The sequence below is a fragment of the Ursus maritimus genome, unplaced genomic scaffold (genome assembly GCF_017311325.1).
Source record: "Ursus maritimus isolate PB19 unplaced genomic scaffold, ASM1731132v1 scaffold_34, whole genome shotgun sequence".
Taxonomy (NCBI): domain Eukaryota; kingdom Metazoa; phylum Chordata; class Mammalia; order Carnivora; family Ursidae; genus Ursus; species Ursus maritimus.
Window position 1 is genome coordinate 16,795,530 of NW_024426008.1, and position 24,868 is coordinate 16,820,397.

At 40.2% G+C, this 24,868-nt stretch overlaps 1 long non-coding RNA gene across 4 annotated transcripts in view; it reads right to left on the bottom strand.

The window, feature by feature from the left end:
• Positions 1 to 15,181: 15,181 nt before the first annotated feature.
• LOC103663255 overlaps positions 15,182 to 24,868 on the bottom strand; it is a 43,696-nt gene continuing 34,009 nt past the window's right edge. For all 4 annotated transcript variants that reach the window (XR_005831845.1, XR_005831844.1, XR_005831846.1 and 1 more), the window contains 3 exons: positions 22,920 to 22,996; positions 16,227 to 16,412; positions 15,182 to 15,891 (listed from right to left, as the gene is read on the bottom strand). This is a non-coding gene — a long non-coding RNA (uncharacterized LOC103663255). The remainder of the gene's footprint in view (positions 15,892 to 16,226; positions 16,413 to 22,919; positions 22,997 to 24,868) is intronic.

A 24,868-nucleotide genomic window follows, 5' to 3' on the forward strand; every position in this document is an offset into this window, starting at 1 on the left:
TTCAGAGCCATTAGACAGCACTATCATCTATCTCCAATCATATTTTTAATAATGAATACTTTTGAATTATAAACATAAGCCTTAATTTATTGACTAATTCCCTTATTGTTAGACATGAAACCTATTTTTTCAGTTTTCCAGTATGATAAACAATGCCATGATAAATAGCTTTCTACAGTCATCCTTGTACAATTGTCCGGTGATTGCATTATGATAAATCCCCATTTACAACTTGTTCTTCTCTTGCCTTTAGACACTATGCTCCTGCTACGTGTGCCTTTTGTCAGTTTTACAAACTCAGAAATTCCTTCTATGACTGTTCCAACTGGATCCCCACCTTGGATATTCACTATCATGGCACGTAATTTATTTCCTTTAAAGCACTGAAATTCTCATAAAATAGACATCTGACAGTCTACCTGTTTATGCCCCCTCCTCACCCTCATGAGCTCTATGAATCTGTAGATCATGTCTATTTCATAGAACACTATTTGTCCAGGGTTTATTTCCATGCTTAGGTGGTAGTGGGTATTTAAATACTAATTAAACAAATAAATTTAAGTATAATTGCCAAGTCAAGGAGATGTCATGAAAATTTAAACTGAAGGCACTCTCTCCCTAAAAACACAATGTAGAAAAAAATTCCAGAATCAACAAAACAGCAGACCTGTTTGTAGTAAAGATACAATGTGATTAAAACTTTGAAGCTCATCTATGGAACAGAAGAACTAGGAAGATCAGTAGGGGAAGAAAGGGATAAAGAAAGGTGGGGTAATCAGAAGGGGGAATGAAGCATGAGAGACTATGGACTATGAGAAACAAACTGAGGGCCTCAGAGGGGAGGGGGTGGGGGAATGGGATAGACCGGTGATGGGTAGTAAGGAGGGCACATATTGCATGGTGCACTGAGTGTTATACACAACTAATGAATCATCGAACTTTACATCAAAAACCAGGGATGTACTGTATGGTGACTAACATAATATAATAAAAAAATATTCTTATTAAAAAAAAAACAAAAAACTTTGAAGCAAAAAATTTAGCATCTTCCTGCAATAATTACCAGGAAAATCCATGTCCAAGGTGACCCTGAGTGCAATGTCATGTTGGGAGTTCACCAGGAGTAGGGACTACTTTTGGGCCCAGCCACCTACTGCAGGCAACAGCAGAAATCCCGTTTGCTGATTCTAAATTCCTAATGAGGGTGCTGTTTGTTTAATAGTCTCTCTTCTGCCTTAGCCATGTTTTTGAAGACAGTCTTTGCAATTGTTAATAGCTTCATTCATTTTTAACCTACAGCCCAGACTGCTGGTCACAGTCTCAATTCTTCATAGATGTACCCAAACCAAAGAGCATGCCACACTCTGACAACTTACTGCCCTCATCAAAGGGCTCTTTGTTTTTCAAGCTTAGTGTTTCATTACAGAGAAGGACAAGGCACGATCAGAATAGGGCTGAATGCGTCCAGTTGGAACCCGTCAGGTATATTTTGCTTTCAGCAATGTTCAGATTGGCACAGGTGATTAAAAACATACCTCCTGACCCAAATTTCCCAAGCTAAAAAAAAATCATTTTAAATAATTTATATTTGAGAAGACTTCCTGAGGAAGAAGTTTCTTTCACATCCAGAAGAAAAACTGTCTGTGATTTGGACATAAGCCAAGAAAATAAATTCATTGGCTGAAACCCTCTTATGAGAATGAAGCACAATTTAGTGTTTTATATGAAAAGTTTTTAAAAGGTTGGCTTTAAGAGTGAGAATGAAAATGTAGGCACTGGGGGGGTGCCTGGGGGCTCTATCAGTTAAGCATCTGACTCGATCTCAGCTCAGGTCTTTTTTTTTTTTTTTAAAGATTTTATTTATTTATTTGACAGAGATAGAGACAGCCAGAGAGAGAGGGAACACAAGCAGGGGAAGTGGGAGAGAAAGAAGCAGGCTCATAGCAGAGGAGCCTGATGTGGGGCTCGATCCCAGAATGCCGGGATCACGCCCTGGCCGAAGGCAGACACTTAACCGCTGTGCCACCCAGGCGCCCCCAGCATACACACACACACACACACACACACACACATATATTTATATAAAAACATGTTTATATGTAAAACATATATAAAAACATTTATAATATATGAAAAAATAAATGTTGGAGTTCTATCCTGGGTGATACTAATGCTATTGTTTATAAAATCAAGTGAAGTTGAGAAATCAGGTGGTAGTCCTGCGCGCTGTTGTAAATACAAATAAAAGCTAAAATAGGGTGTTTTACAAGTGATATAGCTTATAATAGCAACTTTTCTCTGCTTAGTGTCCCTGCCAAAAATGCTTTGCAGGGAGTGCGGGAAACTTGGGGATACCTATATGTGTGAACAATGAAAGTAAAACTTAAAACCCAAGACTGCAATCCTGCATGGCCCTGCAGAATACTCACAGACTTTCTGTATTGTCATTGTTCTCAGCATACACCAAACGTGCTTCCCCACTCACACACCTGGCTCCGTTTCAGATATAAATGTTGTGAAAGCACCTTGCAGTGACTAAAAATGGTGTCAGGGAGCCTCCAAAAGTAGGTCAGCTTCCCTTACTGTGTGCTCCTTCCCCTCCTCTTTCTCTGAGCCAGCCTGCAGAGCCGAGATAATTTTTTAATCCCGCTTTGAATGGCAACAAAAGGAAAAGCAAAAAATATCTTTTATGGAAGACCCCCTTTCTTCCCCTCCATTACCAGAAGATAATTCTCTAAATTACAAAAGGGAAAAAAAAAGTGAACACAAAATAAAAATAGTGAATACCCTCAGCTTCTAAATCAGGACTTAGAATTCTCTGAAAACCTTTGGAGGGAGAGATGTTTTTTTGAAAAAGGCGGGGGGATACAGAGAGACCACAGGCTTTTGACCTAGAAAAACCTAAGTTTAAATCTTGGCATTACTTCACAGAAGAAGAGATCCAAGTGCTCGTTAAACAGGTGTGCGATTGCGTTAGTCATCAAGGAAATGCAAAGTAAAATCACAAGGAGGTGCCTCTCTGCCCCCTCCAGGATAGCTGTAATGGAAAAGAAAAAGAAGTAGACTCCCTTTCACTGCGGATGGGGGATCTCTTGTAATGCCTCTTTGTTTTACAGCATATTCTAAAGCTGACTGTGTTCATACCTTGCGAGCCAGAAATTTCACTCATAAGCATGTAACACATAAAAATGTGTACACGTGCTCACCAAAGAGCATTGGGAGAATGTTTCTAGCACTACGACTGAGAGTAGCTTAAATCTAGGAACTACTCAAATGCCTATCTGCAGTAAATTGGATATATAAATTGGTAAATTTCCAATACCATACAGAAGGAGGAATAAAGGATTTTTATCTTGTTGCTATGTAGCAACATGAATGCGTCTCATAACTATGATGTTTGGTGGAAGAGGTCAGATAAAAAGGTTATGCATTGTGTGGTTCCTTTTATATATAAGTTACAAAAACAGGAACGCCTGTGCTGTGCGTGAGAAGTCAGACCGTGGATTAATCTGGAGGAGGGAGGGCGATGGGACGGGAAGGGGAGCATGAGGGCAGCTTTTGGGTGGAGACAATGTTCTGTTCCACGGTCTGGGTGCTGGTTGCGTGTGTGTTCCATGTGTGATGTCCATCAAGATACATATAAATTTTACTAGCTTTATAAAAGTTCTGGTTCTCTACAATCACTAGCTGTGCATCCTTATGTATGAATAGACAGTACCTACAGTACTACTATATAGTATGTACAGTACCTACTCTACTGTGCCAGTGTTCTGAGTGCTTTGTAAATAGTAATGCAGTTAATCATCCTAACAACCCTAGATGGTAGTTACAATCATTATTATCCCTGCCTCACAGAAGAGGAAACTGATGCGTGGGCATGTAAGTAACTTGCCCAAGGTCCCATGGCTGGTACATATCAGAACTAGGTTTCTAGAGGCGCCTGGGTGATTCAGTTGTTAAGCGTCTGCCTTCGGCTCAGGGCGTGATCCCAGAGTCCTGAGATCGAGCCCCGCATCAGGCTCCTCCGATGGGAGCCTGCTTCTTCCTCTCCCACTCCCCTTGCCTGTGTTCCCTCTCTCACTGGCTGTCTCTCTCTGTGTCAAATAAATAAATAAAATCTTAAAAAAAAAAAAAATAACTGGGTTTCTAACCCAGCCTGTCTCTCTACAGATGGAGTGTCTTTACCACTGTACTGTTGCTGCTTCTCTAGGAACTGAACATCTGTGAACTACCATTGCCCCTCTCCTAAAATTGGGATAATGGTACATCAAGAGTCACGTTGTATTAAGGATTAAATGATAGTAATATATGGCAGTCACTGGGGCACCTGGCTGGCTCAGTTGAAAAAGTGTGTGACTGTTGATCTCAGGGTCATGAGTTCAAGCCCCATCTTGAATGTGGAGTCCATATATATATATATATATGGCGGTCATGTAGCCCACAAGGGATTTAACTAATGTTGACTAAAAGCATAACCATTCTACCTTTCTTATCAGAGCTGACCCTAGACCTTCCCAATTCAGGGTCAACAAAGTTTGTCACTCACATACTTCTCTCTCCTTTTCTGGTCCCCTTGGGACCCAGTGTCCTCCACACCCTATCCCATTGTTCTCCCCCTCTCCATCCTCCTAGCCAGTTCTTTGTACAAACCAGGGCTGTCCTGCCTGACTAGGACAGAATGTCCCTCAATTTTACATTTATTTCAAAATTAACTTGTCCTATATTTTAGAGTTGCTAACGGTTGCTAAGTGACAAGAACTCACCTAATTAATATCATTCCACCGAGGTAAGCAATTTACATTTTAACAATAGTCAGTCAAAAGCCAAATGAGGGAATCTGATGTTGGAAATTGTAAGCCCAGAACTATCTGGGGAAACATTTTGGGTTAGCTAGTGTCTTGTAGTAAAAAGAATAACATTCCTTGGCATTTCACACCATCCACTTTAGTTTATGTAGACGTGACTTCACTGGATCTTCACGCAGTCCAGTTGGGTAGGTAGCAGTATTTTGCTCATTGCAAGATGAGAGAGCTGATGTGTCATGCATTTAAATTTGTCTATTTGACAAATATATAATAGAGCAACTACCTTATACCATATACTGTTCTCGGTTCACTGGAGCTACCGTTCTTAAGAGAGGAGAGGGGCCATACGCAACTAACACACAAGGCTATGAAGGTAATTTCAATGGTAGTAATGCTATAAAAAAAAAAAAAAGGCAACGAAACCGAATGATAGGTTAGAAAAGAACCTGCAGGGCTGGGCAGGGGCTCAGTTTCACCCTGAGACATTCAAGGCAGAATCTCATGTACCTTCTCACTTCCTTGTAAATAATATTAAATAAATATGTAAGAGTAACCAAGGAGCTTTTAAAAAATACCTGTGCTCATCCTCTACTCCCAAAGAGACTTTCTAATTAGACATGATAATTTACAAACAAAACACAATTGAATGTGGCCTTAAAAATGACAACCCTTGCTTCTGTCGATGCCTTAAGTTTAACGTAAAATTGGACACACATACGTAGATCTCTGATCACTCAGTTTTATTGAAGCTTTTATGTGTTGTCATTTTTTTTTCCTGTAAGCATGTAGTCTGTTTCTTTGCAAGAGGAGAAAATACAACCTACAAAATATAAACGAGCAGAAATATTTCCTTGCAAACCACAAATGATCACTGTTAAAAATTTAAAAATCAGGGGATTGATGCGGTCCTTCTGGCCATTTTAATCAAGAAATCTTGCGGAAGTCCTAAGGGAAATCTTAAGTTGTGCTATCTATTTTCCTAAGTGTCTCTAAATCAAGTTTCTCTTGCTGGTGTACACTCTCTGCATGGAGGAATTTCAATTGGTATCAAATGACATTATCATCCACACTGAACCCCTTCAGGCATGAGGGGCGTTTGTGGAGGAGGAAAAGGGGAGTCTGTAGGGAGAATGTAGAATAACTTTTGTCTCATGACCTCATTCATTGAAGAATAAAGAGATCAGAAAAAAAAGGAGGAGACAAGGGAAAGGAATAAGAAAATAAGAGAAATTTGGGGGTATGGAAATGAAAGGGAAGGATGTGGGCTCTGTGGTGTAAAGCCCACTCAGAAGTCAGAGAACAAAATAAAGAAACACTAGAGAAACACATGCCTTGTTCCAAGGCTGTTGGTCACTTGGGCTTGTGGCTTCCTTTTTGCTGTTTGGAAGAGGGATTATTCAAGCAGGGTGGTCATTCATGATGCTGCTGCTTGTTTTCTCTGGCTCCATTCATCCACCTCCAGCCCTCCAACTACTTCCTTCTTTGTACTGCCAGCTAGACCAGAGGCCAGACCCAGCTTGCTTCTCTCTTGCCTGTGTAACCCTATGGAATTCCCTTTTATTAAAAAAAAAAAAAATTTAAAATAATCATCATAATCATAATGACTAATACCCAATACAATTTTTATTCAATATCAGAAACTTTGGAGACCTTGAAGTCTACACAAAATCTTTTAACCAAATGATAAGATTTTCTTAATTTAATAAAGGGAGAGAATGACTTAGCTCGGAAGCATAGTTCCATAACTCTGACCCATGTTTGCGATTAGCTATGATTTGGATCAGAAGAGGAAGTACACATAGTTAATAAAAATAACTTCTAACCCAGCAAAACAAAATGTGTTATCAGTCTTTCTAGAAGGTCAACTCAGGTAATTGAATGGATGTAAGAAACCAGCAGGTTTTATAGGAATTGTGTATTACATAATCAAAGCATTCTGTGTCAGAAATTGTACTCAGTTTCAAGGGTAAATGCGGTCAGTGGTAGCCATATATTCAAATCCTACATTCAAGAAATGTGCAATCTATTGGAAAATTCTTGAAAGAGTTTTCATGGAGCCAAATCCACACAAGTTTTGTGTCTAGATAGTTCTAAATGGGTAAACACAGATATAGGAAGAGATTCTGCTTTAGCCAGCACCCATGAATCACCCCCCATGAGCCACCTTATCTCATTAAATTCATGACACCTCAGTGTGGGAATTACTGTCCCTATCTAACAAAGGAGTACATTGTGGGTCACGCAAGTTGAGTGACTTAGCCAAACTTAGCAGGCAGTAGAACCCACCTAGGAAGTCGGGTCTTAGACTCCGAAGACAAATCCCCTTTCCATTTTACCACAAAATCCCATTTAGGAAACATTTACAGATGTCCAGATGCTTGTTAAATTAGCTCATCTTTAATCTCCCAAATCACTGAGTATCAGAATCACCTGGGGAGCTAGATGAACCTACAGATGCCCGGACCCTAGCATCCTTTAATGAACTTGACTTCTGTGTCCTTTATTAGCTCCCCACCAAAGTTTGAGAGCCACTGGTCAAAACCATCCATATTACAGATGATCTGCAGAGGTTAGTAGTTTCCCCAAAGGCAATGGTGGAACCATAGGTAGAGCTCCAAATAGTGGAGCCAAGGCTCAACCCAGTATGACCCCAAAGTCTTTGCTTCTGAACTTAAAATGCAATACCAAGAGAGATAGAAAGTATAGAAGGTATATGCTACATAGAACTTATACTCATTGCTGAAGAAGATTAAAAAAAAAATCATATGATCACTGATAAAAGGAGCCTTGCCCAGTGAAATTTTCAAGTAATGTTTTGATCTCCAAGAGCCAGAATTGATTTATAAATAACATGTCCATGTGCCAACGTGCTTATTGGTGTTGGGATGCTTACCTCTTCTTTCTGAATCTTGCCCTCATATTCTTTTGGATCTCCTCTTGGACTTCCATGCATTTTTCACCTAAATGTGTTTCTCAATCTCTGCTTTCTTTGAGACTCCCTACTATACCTGAATGGTTATTTCAACTGTGTGTGTGTGTGTGTGTGTGTGTGTGTGTGTGTGTGTGTACATGCACATGAATATGTAAGTGTTTGTTTGGGACTCTCAAGGTTAGCTCTAAAAAGAATAGCAGAAGTAATGGTGCTGGGGTAGAGTTTTGGGAAGGAAGATTGTCTACTTTTTCAAAGGTCTGTTTCTGGAAAATATCTCAGTCAAGGGGCGGACAATTGTTCTTGCTACTGCTGGCTAACCTGAGCTGCATGACCCATTTGTCTCACACATGAAAAGCAAATGGCATCTTAAGAGAAGTTGAAAAGCATATATAGGAAGATTTTATAGGAAAAAACCTATACGTTTAGAGCAAAATATCTTACAAGATTTCCAAGACCACTACTGATTGTTTTTGGAACTGATAGAGACAGATTATTTTTTCTAAGTAATGATTTGGGGGTGGAAACAACTTGCTGAATTGAAGAGTCAAGGTAAACAGTAATCATATTCATTTTTCCAGAGTCCACCGAGTTCCCAGAAGGAGCCTAAGATTCAGGGGAACAAAATCTGATCAGATGCTCATTTGGCACAACACAATCCCTCTGGGTCTTTCTCAGTGTGAATTGGAAGCTGGTAGTTTGCCACCTTCAATAAAATGCCTCTTGCTTTTCTGCATCAGCCTGTGCATTTACAAAATCTGCAGGACATGGGGTCACCACTCAGCCCACGGCAGATGCCACACCGATACCCCCTCAGAGTTTGCTTTATGCTCTAGGATGATTTTCAGATTCTATTCTTGCATTCTTTAGGTGCAAACTATTAGAAGTCATAAATTGTTCATCATTTCAAAGAGGAATCTTAAGTGAATGCTTCAGCTGTAATGCTGTCTGAAAAGAGAGTGAGTTCTGTCCCTTATTAAGACACCATAATGCTGGCCATCCTTCAAGTTCAATATTCAAATACAACCTAGCTCCTTCTCTTCTCAAGCCCGGGCATGGTGCTCCCTCAGCATCTAGCACTCCCCTTCTCTCCACTCCCCATCCCAGCCCCCCAACTTCTCACTGCTAACTTCTTACCCTTCCATCTTAGCTCCACTGCAACCTGCCTGGGGAGGCCTTCGTAAGGGAAAATTCCTATTTCTTAATGGGAATAGGTCCATGCCTTGGTGTTCTATTCGCTTCATGATGATTTCTTCCATGCCATTTTTATGATACACTGTTATATATTTATATACATTTTTTGTTTACTTCCTTTGTTGTGTACCTCTTTGTTCAGTGCCCCAATATCCTGAGAGCCCCCACAGTGGCCAAGAACATCCCATCACTTAGCATCACACTTAGCACATAGTAGATGCTCAGGAAATTTTGTATCGCTAGACCGGCAAGACCAAGAAATTGAGGCTGAGCCACTTTCTTGTCTCCATTCTCTACCAGTTACCCTCCAATGGTGTCTTTATGTTCCAGTGGAGCCCCAGCAAGTTTTCAAATAACCTTAAAAGGATAATACCACTTGATGGTGAAAAAACATAAGCTCACGCCCCAGCTTTGCCACTTCATAGAGAACCTAAGGAGAATGTTTTATCTTTCTGTGGGTAAGTCTCCTCATCCATAAGCCACCCATAAGATCATGTCTGCATCTAATTCAAAAGGTGGTAGTGAGTCTTAAATAAGTTAACACATGTTATGCACTTTTTTTTTTTTTTAACAGTGGCTGGCACATGTGTTCTGGCTAGAATTCCTCAGGAAATAGTTTCAAAGGCATCATACAGGGGCTCCAGCACCTGCAGGAATCCTAAATTCACCACAGGAGGATAAAACCACCCAACTGAGTGCCAGTGTTGTGTGTTTTAAATAATGATTCCTCACTTTAGCTTCTTGAGCTAGGAAGTAGGGTACTGTAATTATAATGGAGAATAAGCTTCAGCGAGCTGAATTCCAAAGGACTTTTAGCTCTCTCTATCCATGCCACCTTCACGCTTCAAGAAGCAGCATCTTATGTCATTAGCAGGATTAATTAATTTTACCTTAATAGATGGGTACATGGAGGAGAAAGATGCCCAGGGCCAGAGAAAGAGTGAACAGAGATGCTTGGGCGAGGTTGTAGCAACTCTAGTTCATAATTTAGCACTCAATCAAAAGACGGCGCAGTCTCTCCTTCAGATTTCCTCTTCTATCTCTCAATATAAATTTTAATTGGATTGATCTTAGGAAATTTCTCTTTCCAATTGTTTGCTGGCAGAATCAACCCTTGTAGGCATGTCCAATCACTATAACCCAATTAGGGATTTGTTGATTTATCTCAAGAAACTGTTCCTTGAAGCATTTAGGTAAATCTCCCCACTGCTATTCAGATCCTGTGCTGCTCTAAGCAATTGGGCTAATATTTGCTCTACTGCTGAAATCAGAGTGAGAAGTCATTAATCTTACTGAATAATTAACATATATGAGAGAGAGGGAGGAGTTACTCTCCACAGCTGAGAGAAGTTTCAGGGACAATTGGGTAATTAGCAGAAATAGTAGGTGGATCTTCCAGCTCACTTGGGAAGGTTCTGTCATCAAGAGAGACAATAGCTTTGGTGGGAATTTTGGTAAAGAGGAACAACTTTAAGCCAACGAAGAGTCGTTGGTGACCTTAAAGAGAGCAGATTCGGGGCTCAGTGAACTGAGAAGGGAAAAGGACCTGAGGAAGGAGAGATGACGTGGCTGAAATTTGTCCTTCAGAATCTACCCAGGTCTCTGGAGTGTTCGAAGCAACCTCACCCAACAACTCAAAGCTCGTGACAAAAACTGAGCATTGTAGTTCCCTCTGCCCCAGCTCTGCATAGCCAGCACCCCCTTGCCCTTACAGGGATGCAGCCCCACGTCCTATTCCCCAGCCCAGCAGAGGTAAGAGTCCTGAAGGGGGCCTCCGACTTCTGCTTACTTGACAGAATATACCGGGACACTGTAATAGAAGAGGGTCCTTATAGGAAATTAGAGAACATATTCTCAGAAACCAACTAAGAGGTCAACATTCAGAACAGGAGTTCTTTAGAAGCAACCCCTCCTAAAACATTGCTAGCTTTTAATGTAAGCTTCTAGCCAGGGCCTCAGCTGATTTCTTCAGGACGTAGGAGAGTCTCAAGGAATCACAAATAGAATTTCTTGAACCCTCCTGCCTCAGGAGCTTGGAAAGATTTCACAATCTACCCAGTAAACATTCAAATTTCTCTTCGGTGATGGCCACATTTTCAGTCAGGCACATTTTGAGGCTGCTTTCCTGGTGAGATTTCTACACCAAAGACTCAATGAATATGCTACTTACAAATATGTTTAATTTATTTTAACCCAAGAATGGCAGTCAGTTAAAATATTGTGCTTTTCTTTTCATTCTTTCTTTCTTTTTTTCCACAAGGAAATTTCTATTATCTCAGTAACTTTGGACACTTCTGTCTGGAATGTGTTACAAAGTTATTTCCGCAAGAATGAAATGAAATATTCAAAATATTGCCATGTTTACTGTTTCTACTATAGCATCTTACCATTTAGATCCTCAAAGGATTGATTTTAGAATCATAAATAAAACTTTTCATGGGGGTGTGGTGGTACACTGAGGGAGAAGTAGCTAAGAGATTTGCCCAAAGGTAGTTTGTGGCCAAACTACCAAGGGAAACTAGAGAGTAGAGCCTGAATCTAATTCCAAGTTCAGTGCCTGTTTATATACCTATCTGTCCACTTTTAACTAACCACTTTGAAAATTTTATTTCATTTTGAAATGTACATTTATGAAGTTATCTCAACTTTTGCCAGGTGGGGAAGTTACATCAAAATGTGTAACATCGTTCCTTTAAAATTCTTTTCAGCTCATGGCACATTTCCTCATTGTGTTAGTATTGAACAAAAGCATAAGATAATTAATACCTTGAGCTGATTTGCTTTGAAACGTGTATGAGAGAGCAGAGATTGAAAAGGGGTGATAAGCCAGGTATCTTTTGTATGGTCTGGGATCTTGAGAGTCTGCAAGTTCTTGATAAATAGGAGTTAGAGCAGAGAAATCATATTTGAATTTCCTCTTTGGGATGCCAAAGGCTGGAGTCCTATGAGCTGAGTCAGAATGGGCTTAGTCTTCATTCCCATCACCAACAGGGACTGCTTTTCTTCTGAGCAGAGAGTGTACCCATTAAGTCCTGATAAAAAAATCTATTTACTGAGTCAGAGGTACTTTAAGCATTGGAGGCTCATGTGAAACAGAAACCCCCAGAACTCCTGAGGGCAAAGATGGTAGCCTCCAGTTCACCTGAACCATTACCCAAAAACCCACTAGCCTGGGAGTGAATAAACCATGGTCGGTGCTGTTCGCCACTCCTCTGCTAACCCATAGTGGTGTCAGAATAAAACACTTGCTCTCCAGCTGAGCTTTCCCATTTCTGCCAATTCAGCCCACTTTCCTCATCTGATTCTAAAGAGCGAATAATGAAGCGTTCTATCAGAGACTATAAAGTACAGAACCCCACTCTTAGCTGAAGCTTAGCAGAGGATGGACATACTTCTCTCTTTCCCTCTCTCCATGGCTGCCAGGTCTTCATAATAAAATTTACTGAATGGACTTAAGTTTTTGCTATATTTTATTTTGTTTCAGAAATCCCTGAAAATTGAATCAAAGCAAGCAGTACTATTGTTCACATCTAAAGATCAGTCCATTTAGTCATTCCTTTATGTGTTAATTGGCTACGCTCATTGAACTCACTGTACATTTATGCCATACAATTAACTGTAAAAGACTTACAAACTGTAAATTATGAAGTTACTTCTATGGAACGATTGCCCCAAGAAAGCTCTCTCTTCCATGTTGTGAGGCCAAAGTGAACCCTATTGCTAAGCAATCCCAGGTGTCCTTGGCATTACCAGAAAGCGTATGAAGAAAGGAACATGTATAAATGCACCAGTATTTGCAGATGCATTTTTCTCCAGGACTTGCTGGACCACCAATACTCTTCTTTCAAAGCCTTGCAGCTTTGAAGCACATAAGAGCAAATTTGAAAATGGGGAACTGATCCCAGTGAACAGCATGTCAGAAGATCTAATGCAGAGCATGTGTCATGCTAGGGGGGGAAAACATTTCCTCTTTTCAAATTCACAAATATAAACAAGATTTTGTTTAAGTCTCATCCAGAAAACATATGTACATATGTAGGTGTCAACCTCTTCTTGGAATCAGACTAATGATGAGATATAGCTAGTTTGCCAGGGTTCCTGGTGCTCAGTGACCCACACAAATATATAGAACACACATCACTGAGGAAAGGGGGCAGAGTAGATGCAGAAAGACAGTGAATAATCTGTTGCATTTTCAATATGTACAGCTGAAAGGTATATTTGCAGGCCATTTGAAAAGTATGAACAGCTTCCTGTTTCAATGGCATTATTTTGTAATAGATAGACACATTTGTCATTCTTTACTTCACCTCATGCTTGTTGAATGCCATGATCCCCTGGCATCATAGTAGACACTGATGAGATTCCAGAAATGAATTGAGTTCTTTTCCCCCGAGGTGTTCACAGTCTGGTATGGAAGTCAAACCCATTAACAGATAAATTCAATACAACCCAGTATGTATTACAGTCAGATATGCTCAAAAGCCTAGAGAAAAGAGGAAAACCAACTACCTGGAGAGTTTGGAAAGTCTTCACAGAATATGTGAACTGGGTGAGTGGGAGTTAATGAGTTAATGAGATAAGCAGTGGGTGTGGAGAGGGACGGAATGGGCTGAGATGGAGAGAATGCTCTAGTTGCAGAGGAGGGCATTAAATCGCCTAGGACTGTACCTCCACAGCACCCCTCCTCCCAGAAGACACTCGTGGGTGAAAGACAGACAGACATTCAACTTCTGTTCTGAGGGAAAGGGAAGATTTATTGTAGTAGGCATTTTACATACAGTTCAGCGAGTCTGTGGTCATAGGCATTATTCATTCCTCATTTTTAGGATGAGGAAGTTGAGGAAACACATACTGAGAGTAGTTACCTAGCCCAAATTCACCACCATAATAACTTTTCAAGTTGTACTTAATGTATTCCGGGTGCTATGCACATAATATATATATATATATATTGTGTATATTGCTTGCTTTAATCTTCACAATCCTATGAGATCATATTTTATTCCCTTTCAGTGGTGAGGACACCGAGGCTACAGGCTAAATCACTTGCTCATGGAACCACTGGGATTTGAACCCAAGAGTAAGACATTCCCAAACCTATTTTTCCCCATAATAGTCGCTCATAAGGCAAACCTGAAGCTCTCTCAAGCTTTTCCCAGGCCTAATCCTAGAATCATCAAATACTACATTTTTCTTGCCACATCCTCCCATCATCCTTCCATGCTGCACATTTATCCTTTGTGTCCTTCTTTGTTATTCCTGAGTCTGCCCAGGACTCAGCACAGGCTGATCCTGTCCTGTGTATTCCAAGGACCTGGGCACACGTATAAAAAGACATTGACAAATACATATTGTGGCCAGCCAAGAGAAAATCCTTTAGCACCCAGCAGGTTGGGAAAACAACAGAAACCAGGGAATGTGATTATATGACTTCCTTAATTTCAGGGGCCGAGTTTAATGAGAGTTGATGCACTGAAGAGAATGTTCAATTGTATGCTCATTAATCTAGAAACGTACAAATGTATGTGATAGGAAAACTGCAGGCTTTATCATAAAATTGTGATTTTAAAGTTTTGCACTAATCCAAAAAGCATTGGTGAAAATACTAAAAGATGTGTCATTCGGAGAAAATACTGTCTTTCTCCAGAGAGTTCATTTTTCCATTTCTTGTTGATCTTTCTTCTACTCTGGGGAAAAAAAAAAAAGCAAAGAAAAAAAAAGACTGAAATGGTGTTTGGTCCTGCCTTTCACTTACTTAAATGAATTTTTTTTTTAATCAAACCTCATTTTATTGTTGCCAGTTGAAAGCCAGGAGGTATAATCTTTGGATATAGCTCTATTTTCCAGGTTCTGTCTCTATTCAGCTTTAACCATCAAGAGTTCACATTTATGAAGCTATTCTTGTTTTTAATTATGGACATATTTTCTTTATGTATTCTCTTAATGCATTTGAATACACTGTCTTAAAATTACATAACCTTTGCATTTTTGTTTCTTGGATTCTTTGGGAAATAAGAGTTTTTAAAATTTACTCATAGTTTGTTTCCAAATACAAATTACACATTTCTAATTATTCTTAAAACTTACAACGTATACATGGATATAAATACATTTACTGTAGGGACAGGGATTATTAGGCCAAGCACCCTATGGAACATGAGTGTCTGCAGATGGTGAACATTGTCTACCCAAAGTTGCACTGCTAATCATTATTCTTACGTATCTCATAAAGGTAGGAAACAAATCGGTTACATTCAAAACCAAAAAAACAACTTTATTGGAAAAAAGTCAGTAGTACGCTCCTTTATCCAATCTGGAGCTTGGAGGATATGGTAACTGGAGCCCCAGCGTTCAGGATTACCTGCATCTTCGCCATCGGGTTATTGCATTTGATACAGGGGAGTATGTGTAGTCCTCAGCCATTTCCCTCTGTCCTGCTTCTCCTGGTCTCTCTAGCCCCACATCTCAGCTAAACACACCAGCAAGATTTGGTCTTGTTTTTAATGAATATTGAAAATGAACCCTTCTGGCCTTTGCCAGAGTGTTTATGGAAATGACTTTTGATATTTAAGTTAATTGAGTTTGAATCATATTTCATTACAAGAGACAGCCATGCGATCCTGTTCCGGGACATCCTCCTTCCTCGGTAATCCTGCATTTCATTCCGTAGCAACTCCTAACGTACATCAGTAAGAATATGTGATGCTGCGCTCTCTCGTTAACTTTTCATCTGTTGTGGGCTCAAATCATGTGGCTTAAATGTTAAGATTTCAATAAGTAGGCCAATGACATACAAGTTATACTTTTTAAATAGAAAACAATTGTAAGCAGAAGGTAATAAACGATGATCAAAAGAAATACAAACATTCACCCAGAGAGACAGTCTTCCTGGCACCGCGGAATCCTTACATCGGACCTTACTGCATCGGCATGAAGTAACAACATGGACAGTTTCTTTAACTGCAATTTTGAAAACGGTGGTAAGAAGTAGCCCTCATTTACTGTCTGCTCTCAGTGTAAGGCAATACACTAGGAACTTTACAAAGGTGACTGTGTTTCTATCTATTAAGTTGTTTTTTCCCACCCCGCCCCCACCCTCCATTGTCTCCTGCGGACCATTTCTCCCACGCCCCCTACCCCCTCCCCTGCCATGGATGGATATAGAAAGCTGTCCCCCTGTGGGAAGCTCAAGATTCTGCCTCCCACCTCCACCATTTACAATATGTACTTTGTCTTCTTCCAGAAAAGAGGAAAGAGCCGCAGTTGCAGAGGTAAAATGGGAACAACATACCTACCTCATAAAAATTGTTGTGAGGAATAGATCACATCGTGTACATCCCATGGTTGACACTTACAATTTCACAGTTTCTTTCTCTTCTAGCTGGCAGACTGAAGAGCTGACATTTTGAGAGTTAATTCTAATTCTATACAGGGAAGGGAGGCTAGAGTGAGGGGTTGGGAAAGACGATAGCAAAGATGTCCTAAAAAATAAAACACAAAAAAACTCTTAAGTATGTTCAAGCACTTAGAGAAGCTCTTGGTGAGGGTAAGGGCACTGTGCCAGAAACTGTAGGAGAAGCACTTTTTTTCCCCCGAAGTATTGTTGACACACAATGTTACATTAGTTTCTGGTTTACAGCTTAGTGATTCACAACTCTACAAGTTACACTACGCTCACCACAAGTGTGGCTACCATCTGTCACCATACAACGCTAGTACAATACTGCTGACTACACTCTCTATGCTATGCCTTTCATCCTCGTGACATACTCTTTCCATACCTGCAAGCCTGAACCTCCCACTCCCCTTCACCCATTTTGCCCATCCCCCCACCTCCCTCCCCTCTGGCAACTTTCAGTTGTTCTATGTATTTATGGGTCTGTTTCTGTGTTCTGTTTATTCATTTGTTTTGGGTTTTTTATAGATTCCATACATAAGTGAAATTGTATGGTATTTGTCTGGCTTATTTCATTTAGCATACCCTCTAGGTGCATCCATGTTATCACAGATGGCAAATCCCATTCTCTTTTATGTCTGAGTAATATTTCACTATGCACGCCACATCTTCTTGACCCATTCACTTACCAGTGGACACCTGGGTTGTTTCCCTATCTTGGCTATTGTCGCTGCAATAAACATAGGGATCTTTTCAAATTAGTGTTTTCATTTTCTTTGGGTAAATATCCAGTAGTGGAATTACTAGATCATACGGTATTTCTCTTTTTAATTTGTAAAGGAACCTCCATACTCTTTTCCACAGTGGCTATACCACCAGTTTACATTCCTGCCAACAGTGCACCAGGGTTCCCTTTTGGGAGAAGCAATTTTTGTCTGCCCATGTTAAGGATAGATTTTCCAGTTTTCGAGATCAGCCGTAAAGAGACTCATTTAGGAATTGGTAAACATGTGATTTTGGATAGAACCATCCTCAGAGACCACCCAGAATGTGTGATTTTTGTAAAACACAGCCTATCCTGTGGCTTAGAAGAATTATATTTCAGAGATGAGGCAAAAAAGAAGGCAATGTTTGAAAACCACTGTTATTTATCAGCTGCTAACTAAAACCAAGAGACTTTCCCCGATTTGTGAATATGGCTAGAACAACTATGAGAATGTAGACTCCCTTCTCCCCTAGTCTTCCCCAGACTGTAAACCACAGTGGGTTGGCCAACTAAGAATTAGTAACTCATATCACACATGGTGCTGTGCCAGTATGGGAACCTAGGGGTTTTTTAGGGACAACTTGGTTGCAAGCTATAGAAACCTATTCCAGCTAGATTCTGTGGTAGGTGGTTCATTGTCAGGACAAACTCTGAGATAGCCAAGGGCAAGAAGCAGAGGTCACCCAAGTGTCTCATGAAGTTGCATGATACCCTGCTCCATCCTCTCTCCACACACCTGCTTTGTCCTCCCACTTTCTCTCCATGATCATGTTTCTCAGAACCTCCTGGTTTCTATTCCTCCATGTCATCAGTGGTTCTGGTTTGTCATCTTTCCTTTAGATCCAGTTGAAAATGTTCAGCTGCGATATACAATGAAGCATCCAGAGGGGCAATCTCATGTTGATAGTATCACAGAGTTCCTGTGGTCTGTATTGTCTCAGCTGTATTTTGTGTGTGTCTTTTGGATTAAATTCTCAAGAAAGACACTGTAATTGGCTGTACTTAATCCCTAGATGGGTTCCCTTGGGATCAGGTGTCCATGTTGCGCTGTCAATGTGGCCAGAGGGTGCAGATCAACTGACTGTCCCTAGGATCACTCTTTTAGCATAAATTAAAGAGAGAAGGCAATTTTTAAAAAGGAGTGAAGGACATGGTCTGTTCAGACAAGGCCAGATGTCTTTCACAGAGCGTTAACTTGCAATCCTGGCAGTTCACAGATGAGGAAAGTGAGGCTCCAAGACATTAAACCTTCTCTTTCCACATACCTAGGAAGTTACAGAAACGGCAACTGATCCCAGATCTCTCTCTCTCACCCCAAAACCCATGCTCTTCCCATCTTGCCTTACTAGCTAAATATTCAGATGGCCTGCAAAGATGGGGGCAATTAGTTTGAAGTCATGAGAACTCAGAAAAAATGAAGGTCTCTAAAATAGCTTCTACACTTCCAAGCAGTATGCTCATTATATTGGAAATAAGAGAGTTCTCAGAAAAGTTATTAATAAAAAATAAATACTGCCTACAAATGCTATTAGAAACTAGTAATTCATGAGAGGTGAAGAAGCCGCTCCAGAGCTGAAAATGGGGAGGAGGCAGCTTAAATTAGGGGGCAGTGGATAAGACCCAAAAGCAAAAGAGAGACCTGGTTGATTGTGCTGGTCTCATGGTTTTGCCATAAGTCATTCCTGCTGGCAGGACCGATAAGCTGCTGTGACTTTGCCACATCTCCCTTTTTTTGTAAATGGGAACTTCAGACTCTCTGGGTCCCTACCTTGGAGAAACACTGGAAGAAGAAAGAATATGGGAGAAAAGTATTCAGAAAATACTTGAGGATGACAAAATCATTAAACCAGTCATCGGAAGCTGGCAACCCAAGAAAGTATGTAATAAAACATATTCTCTCTCTCTCTCTCTCTCTCTCTCTGAGAGATGCACTTTTCTTTTCTTTTTTTTTTTAAGATTTTATTTATTCGACAGAGATAGAGACAGGCAGCGAGAGAGGGAACACAAGCAGAGGGAGTGGGAGAGGAAGAAGCAGGCTCATAGCGGAAAAGCCTGATGTGGGGCTCGATCCCAGAACACCGGGATCACGCCCTGAGCCGAAGGCAGACGCTTAACCGCTGTGCCACCCAGGCACCCCAGAGATGCACTTTTCTAATTTACAAAATTAAATTGGAAAATTTGGATGCCTTTAAGCCTTTGCTAGTTGCATTAAAACTCCTTTACCTTTTCTGATGCTGTGAATTTCCTGAAATTTCGTCCATTGATCTACATAGCTATCTGACAGCTGCTTTGTGGATGGCGTTTACCAGTGTCATTCAGGGAGCGTTCAATAGTGTCTTATGTGCAGCTTAATGTGTTTTCACTTCCTATAGGCAGAACATAATAGTATGAAAGGAAATTTAAATTTCCATAAAAATGTAAGGAGACACTCTCTCTCTGGCTTCCACATAAGAGAACTTTCCATGAAAGCTTCCCATGAAAAGAGTGCTAGAGGGCAATAAATTCAGATACAAAGTGATGATAAACAGAAAACATTTCAGTATGTTGGTAATAACGTGTAGTATAAAACCATGATCAGTAGGACTGAGCCCTTCAATTGTGACAGTCATGGAGAATTCTAGAATAAAGTTGTGTGTTATTTGAAATGGAATTTCCTTCTATATGGTGCATTTTCAGGCTAGCGTTCAACCTTCAAGCTGGAAATTTTCTGATTAAACCCAATGCCTGCCATGGGGAGAGCTGTCAACACAGGTTTCCTCCGATTGGAAGGTCTAGTTGACATGTTCTGCATTGTGGATATCTGTGATCTCAAATCTGCAAGGTTGCAGACAACTTTGAAAATGCAGTCTTTAAAACACCTTCCCTATGCACACCCGGCACTGAGATGATTGCCTACCAGTTATACGGCGTGCAAGAGCAACACAGCCAAGTGCATCAGAGAAATACGTGGAACACTAAGTAAATTATAGCAAATTTCGAATAATGGGTCACAGAGAAGTGGTTCTGCTTGTTAACTTCTATTATTAAAGCCTCAGACTGGGTTGTGAGTTAAATTAGAAAGTGCTGTCCTGTTTCTTTGAAGGAGTAGTAGGTGAAGAAAAAGTTGTGGCTTTTTTCTGAGATGTTTTAAGATCTAAAAAAGTAATTTTATCTTTGGTATCGTTCTGCGTCCTTTTCAAATGCCACCTCTTTTTGGGAGAGCCTACTTTTCATTTTTTGGTGAGTCTCTCCATGGAATCACTTGTAGTCTTGTAATTTTGCAGAAGGTTAGGGTTCATATGTTAGTCTCTCTGATTTATATAGCCCCAAATCTTTATAAATAAATACAGATAACTTCACAAGTACATTAGTTTGGGCTAGACCTGAAATGTTTTACAAATGCTGCTCTGTCTCACGTTAGTCTTTGGGACCCCTCACTCTCAAGATGTTTAGTTTATTGCCATTTCTTGTCAAATTACAAATTTGGAAAGGAAACCATTATAGGTCATCTTCTTGTCAATACCATTGGTTATCGGTCTCTTCACCAACCTATGAATCGTCATTGGTATTCCTGAGACATGGATGACTTTTCTGTGTGGATTGAGAGTAATTGTTTGAGATACGCAGATTGTGCTTTTGTTTTAAAGGTGGTTAGAGGTGTTTTGGATTTTTTCCAAAGATTTTGTCCTTTTTATTTCCTGGTTATGAGCGGATCATAAGGTGCCTCACTGAAGCTGAGCCCTCCTCTAAACTGATACTGTTTGGAGAGGAGTCGGACTGGCTTCGTTTCTACATTGCAAACAATTTCTGCACCTGGAAAGGGGCTGTTCTCCTCCAAGCCCTAATTGTGTTTAAGGGAATGTCTAACTTATTGACGGTGAGACATTTATCTCCGTTGGGCTGAAAGGAGATATTGTGCTTCTTCATCCATGTTAACATTAAATTATTTTGGAAAATGAGACACTGCTGATATTGCCCTCCACCACCCCCTCCCCCATCATCTAATCCATATTCCACAACACTTGTTCTGTGATATCCACCATCGAAACAATATAGAATCTGTAAAATGACTCTTAATCTTTCTAGAACAACTGTTTGAGACCCACCCGTGATTGCTATATAGCCTCCCCAAAACATTTGCCTTTGTGCCTCTAGGAAAAGGGTCATTGCTTAAGAGGTCATTGCTGTTGGGTGGTGATTTATCATTTATTTGCCCTTAGTACTCTCAAAAACGTATTGTTTCCATCAATACTGAGCAAAGACTGGTTTTGTATTTGAAGTATGCTTCTCATTTTCAGGTTCAGTTGGGGCTTGTGAGCAATTTCAATAATGTTCATGTGCAAAGTAGACTTCATTGAACACCCTTAAGCAAGCCTGCTCAAATCAATCAAAAGTTGCTGTGTAGCAGATTTAAATGTTGGAAAAACAGCACCATCTGCTGGAAAGGGGCAGGTAGGGAAACACTTGTTAGCCAAGTATTGGAGAATCTGAAGGCCAAAATCCTTGACTAGCTCGAATCTGTGCATGTCTGTGTTCAAGTAATTCACATTACAAAATGGCACTTGTGTTATCTCAGTGATAACGAGACTTCATGGTTGAGTAGAAAGAGCACAAATGAAAGTAGACTTCTTATCCTGGTTCAGCCTTCTTCATCTTAGTTTGTCTTCTTTTTTAAATCTGTATATCCTTGAGGAAATCACTTCTTCAGACTAAGAGTGCCTTGGGAGGGAGAGATGCAGGGTAAATAGGGGTTAGGAATTCTGGCTCTGACATCAGCATAGCTGGGTTCAAATCCAGGACTTCTGGCTGTGTGGTCGTAGGCTGGTTATAACCCTCTTCTTCATCCTCGGCTATAAAATTGTTGGAGGGGTGGTAATCAAAGCAAAGCCAATGAATGAATGAATGAATGAATGAATGAATGAAAGAAAGAAAGAAAGAAAGAAAGAAAGAAAGAAAGAAAGAAAGAAAGAAAGAGTTCCTTATGTGTGTTGGGGGGCGGGGAGGGAAATGGTACCTAAACTTCCTACCTCCCATTAGTCAGCTGAGGGAATGGTTGCCGAAGTGCTTAATACCCTGTATGTCACATTAGAGCTGTAAGATATAAGTATTAGTGTTACCATTTAGTCAAATTTTAACTGAGCAAGATGCAGTAGAAAAAGCATGGGCCTGATGAGTGCTCTAATACACTGCCAGGCAGACTGTTAATTGAAAAAGTAATTTGGCAACAAGAGGAAAAGCTTTAAAAACATTCATTTAGTTTGACTCAGTAATTGTACTTCTAGGAATCCATCCAAAGAAAATCATTAGCGACATGGAAATAGGTTTATGGTCAAAAATGTTCATACCAACATTGTTTTTGATGTTGAAATACTGGAAAGACAATGATTATCAGGAAGGAATAAGTAAATCACATGAAAAAGTATTATGCAGCATTAAATATCATGTTTTGAAGTATCCTGATATAAGGAAATATTCACAATATGATTATAAGTAAAAAAAATAATAGGATATGAAAGTAGATGGCCAGTGTGATTATAATATTGGGAGGAAGAAGAAACGGAATCAAGGAAGGAAAAAAGATATTAATGGACACTCAACAAAATGTCAAGAGTGGTTATTTCTGTTTTTGGAAGATGTTCAGCAGCTCCCCTGGCCCCCAGATGTGACACCCAAAAATGTCTCCAGGCTGTTAAATGTTCTCTGATTTGGGATGGAGAATCACCCTTCGTTGAGAACCACTGGTTTAAAGGAAAGAAGTAAAATCAAGTTATTTCTGTGCTTGTACATTACGAAGCCCAGCTTGATCAATTAACTGGTTAGAAGTATCAAACTTAAACAGTGACTTACTAGCTCTCCAGGGTCTTGGGAAGTGGATTTGACATCTGGCAAGAAGGACTCATAGGAGATACAGATCTATGCACACACTGAAAAAAAAAAAGATTTTCTAACTCATGACCCCAAGAACTGAGGCATCTTTCCCTTCGTGCCAGTAAACTCTTGGGCAAAAGAGATTCAATTCCTATCACTGACAGGTGATGATGACTTTTTTTTCCTTCTTTGTATTTTCTACCTGTTCCATACTGCCCTACAATTAACATGAATTAATGTTATCAGAAAATAAAAACCAGTATGTTTAATTTAACATATGTAAATATGTTTAAACCCCCTGGAGCAGGCTAGGAAGCAGATGCTCAAACCCTGGCTTGTAATCCTAATACATTTCATCTTCTTTTTGTTCCTTTTCCGTCATCTTAACATAGGACAAACCTGCATAATTGCAATAGTAAATATGAACATGTACTGAAAAGTGTGAAATGCCACGGGAATGAAAGTTTAGTTGCTTAAGCTGCATTTCCCTTCAGGTTTTCTAGGCTTTGTTTTCATCAGCTCGTTTACCCAGATTGTCAAAGAAATGAACCAACCGAGCCATTTTTAGGCTACAGTGAATTGTCCCCAGAGAGACACTGTAGTTGCTGATAGGTCGGCTAGCCTACGCCATTTAGGAAGCCAAAGTCAGGAAGGCCAATCACTTTTACCCTCAGCGTCTGCGCGATTTCTGATAAGCCAATCAGGAGCCCTGCAGCAGATGAGCTCACGGCCGGTGAGCTTCTGTGCAACGTGCTTACTGAGTCTCTTCTCTTTCCTCAGGACCCAGATATTACATTCTGTATAACCTGCTGGTTACCTGCAAAATCTCCTTTTGAAAAAGAACCTCTTTGGAGATCCAACCTCAATACGTGGAGGGAAAACAAGCGTGAGACCACTTAGCTCCACAACAATAACCGAGATCAAATAAAATGAGCCGGCCGTTTCCCTTAACCACTTTTTGAAATGAAATTTTCTCACCAGTGGAGTATCAGTGTGTGAGGGTTTAGCCACGAGCTAAGTAAAAGGAGTTTTAGTAAGTTCTGAAAGCAATGATTGAGTAGAAAACATGGTAACCAAAGGAAAAGTATTATGTATCTTCAAATAGCAGCAGGAAGAGTATCTGCAGAAGACACGCAGAGATGCAAAAATGTAAAGACTCACTTTGTGTTACGTAAACTCCTTTTCTGAATAGCCTTATCGAAGTGTAATTCACAGAACATTAACTCATTTTAGGTGCGTCATGCAATAATTTTTAGGTAATTTACAGAACTGTGCATTTTCAGCACACCAGTTGAACTTGTTTTTGAGCCCTAACGCACTGGTTTGTCCAAGTCTACCCTAAAAACGTAATGCATGGGGACACGTGCGTGTGGCTGAGGACAGGATTTGGGGAGGTGGTGTTTATTCAGCATTGAATTCCTTTTGCCAGGAATCTATTCTAAAGCAACACAGTGCATGCAAAGAGAAAGATGCGTAGGTTCTTCAGAGTCCTAGTTCAGAAAATCTTTCTTCAATCTGCACATAGATATGCAGGGAATAAGGTATTCTTTGGTATAAGAATTTCTGCTTAGGGGGCGCCTGGGTGGCACAGCGGTTAAGCGTCTGCCTTTGGCTCAGGGCGTGATCCCGGCATTCTGGGATCGAGCCCCACATCAGGCTCCTCCGCTATGAGCCTGCTTCTTCCTCTCCCACTCCCCCTGCTTGTGTTCCCTCTCTCTCTGGCTGTCTCTATCTCTGTCAAATAAATAAATAAATAAAATCTTTAAAAAAAAAAAAAAAGAATTTCTGCTTAGGATTATGTTAATGAGAATCACCCATACACGTGCACGTAAGGGGAGTTTATTCTTTCTCACTGCCACGTAGTATTTCGTTGTGTGAGCATGCCACAATTCATTTATCTCTTCTAAAATGAATAGAAATTTGGATTG